We start from the raw sequence: 4086 nt of genomic DNA, 5'->3' as shown, positions 1-4086 counted from the left end.
TTTACAAGGCAAACCTTCAACACACTTTCTTATTATAGGAATGGCAGAATTTTGTAAGTTGAAGTATATATAATGAAATGCACAAATGACAAATTCACTTTCAATTGTTGTAACCAAGCACACATGAGGTAAATTAGGTACCCTCTTAGGCCTTAAGCTATCAGAACTTCAGTTCCACTATTCCACAACCAGCTCATTCACACTTTTTGCTTCTTTTTTGTTTTCTGTTGTACATCTATCTTTAATTAATTTTGATTATGAAAAGAAATCTCATCTTTTTAGAAAATTGTACTCTCATTTTCTAATATATCCAGTGTATAATGTTGTTTCTTCTCGTAAGTAATAAAATTTATATACTCTCTTTTCCTGAAAAATTCAAATATATTTTGTATGGGGGTGATGTGTGTGTGGATCGTTTATTTGTTATTAATGGTTTTGTTCTTAGTATATCTCTTGTGTAGAGGGCGTGCTATTTTTTTTATTTATGGTGTTGATGGCGGGTGGGAATAGTTTACTTATTATTACTGATTGACAGTTTCTTAGTTTCTTTGATCATTTTCTGTAAGTTTTTTCTTTTTGTTTTTGCTTCTACTTTGTCTCTTTTCTTCGATTGAATTGTTGTATGTGGTGATAGTTTTGCCAATCTTAAAGCGTGGATACAATTTTTCTCTGCTTGATTGCTACCCTTCAAAACAGGATGTGGCAAGGACCATTGACATGTGAAACAAACACAAAATTAGGTAGACAGGGAGGAATATTATGGAAGTTAGGCCACGATATGATGGAAAATGGAAACACATCCTTGTAATGCTTATTTACAACCTTGTGGAATTTCCTTTCCCTCTGAAGTTCCACCAAATTCTCCCTACTTTAAGAAAATCCACATGGATATGTGAGCACTATTTTTATTTGTTTGATTCGCTTGCTTTGGTATAAAATCACTGGTGATCACAGGTTACACGATTCTTGTTAAGTCTCAAGCCCATTAGTGTGTGTTGTATTGAAAAATGTCAGTGTGCTTATCTAACTAGTTGAATGATTATTTGATTAAATTGCTTGGGTGGATCTATCAAATTTTGACACCATATAGGCATGTACTTCTTTAGTTGTTCAAACCTGTTTTCTTCTTGTCTATCTTGAACCACTTATTCCTAATAATTATAGAGGAATCTGTAATTAATCAATTGCCAATTTGTTGTCGAGTCAAATCCTATACATTTATGATTAAAAGTCACCTGTTGCTATTTTGTTTTGGGATTTGATTTCCTTGTCCCTTTTCTTACTTTGTTTTGCATACATCCAGATTGTTAAATGCTAAAATCTGAAAGATGTAAAAGAAAAAACCTTGATTATATTTTCAGTTTTCTCCTTCTTCTTAAGCAGTTGCAATGCTTCTTGTTTTTGAAGTTTCATATGGTCTTCCTCTTCCTTCATGAAATGGCCAGCCTCCTCATCTTTCTTCTGTTTATAAGCTTCCATTTGTAAGGCATATTGCTCCTTATTTTTCTTTGCCATCTAAGAGTTACATAATAAGTTATGCGTCTAAATGACTCAATGATAATTGATACACCAAAGAAGCATACCTCTTCATATGGTCTTTTTTGTTCTTCTGCCATGTTTTTCCACTCTTCAGATGTGATTTTTGGAACCTGAATTTAAATAATGAACCCTTTATATGTGTTCTTCAATCATGATTAATGAACTCTAAGATCACAATTCACAAACAAGGGTGGCACACAATTACCTCCAACAAATTCTTGTTCCTGGCAGCAAGAGCTGCTCGCCTATCATTAGTGAAAAACAAATAAGCTGACATGGGGTGCTTTGGTTTCAATGGATCCTTCTCTTTCCTGTGAACATGTATAAAACACATCAATAACCACACAAGAGAGAAGAATGGTCCAAAGGGAGGTATATGTAACTTACTTGTTCTTCTTTCCATCTTTTTCTGCCTCTTGTTTGAATTGCATGTACTGTTCAAGCAATTCCATCGCAGTCCTCTGTTTCTGCTCGTCTTCCAACAACCTCATTGACTCAGTTTCACGTTTTTCCTTTGCAATCACCTGCAAATAAGCTTCTTTCCCCGCATGGTATATCCCCTCATAAGGCTTATTCTCTTCTGCAGTAACAGACTTCCATTTAGCACCTACCATGGTTGAAATTTCCTTAAATTCGGCCTCTGGGTTCGCTTTCTTGATTTGCACCAAGCCATCAATACATAAAAAACATTGAGCTTAAACCAACAACATAAAGACAGAAAATAAGAAAAATTGAATGAATTATCCCAACTGAGCTTAAACATAGGTCTAGTATTAAGGAATTAATCCTATGTTTTTCTTGGAGTAAGTTAAGTTAGTGTGTCTTTGAATACTTCATAATCAATTTAAAGACTCAGACTAAATTTTAACTTGAAAGCAAACACCCACTTACTTAGATAACTCTAGCCTGAAAACCTGTTGAAGAAGGTAAAAATAGACAAGGAATGAACATAGGGAGAGAAGATAATAGCATATGGGCAATGAGTGTGGGAAAGTAGCAAAGACACCGCATAGTTGTAGGGGAAGAGACAAGAGTGGGGTCTAGAAGGTAAGAAAAAACTGAATAAAGTGTCAGGGTTACGGTGTTGACACTGCAAATAATTGCACGCACGAATAAGCCACCGACACATACACCTCCACACCTGCTCTCTCTGCTCTCTGCATCTGCTCCTTCAAACCAAAAATAAATTAAATAACACTATCACCTACTCACCACCACTTTGAAAACACTTTCTTTGTCAAACAAAGACCCCTCAAGTCACCACAATTTCATTTTCTTTTTGAGGCTAGTATTTGTATACAAATAAAAACTCAATAACCACACCACTATTGTGTAATAGTAATAGTAATTAGAACCACCTTAACCTTACATCATTACTCAAACCAATTAATTAGCTTAGCATGCCACTGAGCATGTAGCAGATTTTACTGGGACTAAAACATCTCCAGCTCCACCTACAGAAGTAGTAGATTGAATTGGGACACAATTAGCAGCAGTAGCTTCTAGCCTTTCCCATGTTACTCTTCTCCTCTCAGCTGCATCACTTGCACTTGAATCTTCCTCCTCAATCCTGCATTGGCATGCAGCTACCAGCTCCTCGTCCATCTGAGACAACATCTTCCTTATGTTCTGAGTCAGGTTCAGCACTGCTTGGTTCCAATGACTTTGACCATCATGTACAATTGCTGACAACACTAGAGGCAGAATCACCTGTCAGTTTTGCGTTATCAAATTCAGAATGTGCTCATTGTTCCATAGCAAATGTGCTCTTTCAGCCACCTGAATAATAAACCACATCAATATATGCAGCTCTCACTCATACCAACATAACCATATTATTGCAACACATGATTCAACCGAGTCTTGTCAAAAAATGCCACAATTAATTACATTATAAAACCATTTCATCTATTTGTTCAGCACAAACCAAAAAAAATTAATTGGTAATCAAGAAACTACCTGATAATGAGAACTATTGAGGCAGAAAGCCATTCGTCGGAACAATGGGACCATGATCTTCTGAAACTCAGCCATGCTAGTCATTTCCAAAATCTCTTCCAACTCACTGATGAACATGAGCTCCTTTTGCCTATTTGTCACTGGCCAGTACTTCAATAGTCCCTTTATCACTGAGCTAGCCAGTCTTTGGTCATTGTCTATGAACTGTACAACACAATATGTTAACTACTGATGATAAATGCAATAAGAAAAACCTGAGATATCATAACAACATAAATCATAACATAGAAACTAGACCTATGTTTTCCAGTTTTGTAATGTTCTATCTATCCACTGCTTCTAACAGTGCCAGTAGCAGTTTGATCAAATTAATGGTGCATGGACTAAACCATCTCCAGAACTTATAGAAGTTGGCTAAAGTATTTGCACATTGCAGTCTTCTTATTTAAGAAAATGATGCTAAGGACATTAACGAAGATTAAAGTCCAAACCATATGACTGAATGAAGCCAAATCCATCTACATTTATTTTTTAGGTTATATAAAAATTCAGGGAAAAGGAAACTGTCCTATTCCAGAATAAGGCATG

The 4086-nt window shown here is 35.7% G+C and overlaps 1 long non-coding RNA gene across 1 annotated transcript; it reads right to left on the bottom strand.

The window, feature by feature from the left end:
- Positions 1-2709: 2709 nt before the first annotated feature.
- On the bottom strand, positions 2710-3740 carry LOC114386374. Its single transcript, XR_003661066.1, has 2 exons — positions 3499-3740; positions 2710-3318 (listed from the first exon to the last, which is right to left on the bottom strand). It is a non-coding gene; the product is annotated as an uncharacterized LOC114386374 (long non-coding RNA).
- Positions 3741-4086: the final 346 nt, after the last annotated feature.

This window comes from Glycine soja, chromosome 15 (genome assembly GCF_004193775.1).
Source record: "Glycine soja cultivar W05 chromosome 15, ASM419377v2, whole genome shotgun sequence".
Taxonomy (NCBI): Eukaryota; Viridiplantae; Streptophyta; class Magnoliopsida; order Fabales; family Fabaceae; genus Glycine; species Glycine soja.
This window is presented reverse-complemented; position numbering and strand designations above follow the sequence as displayed.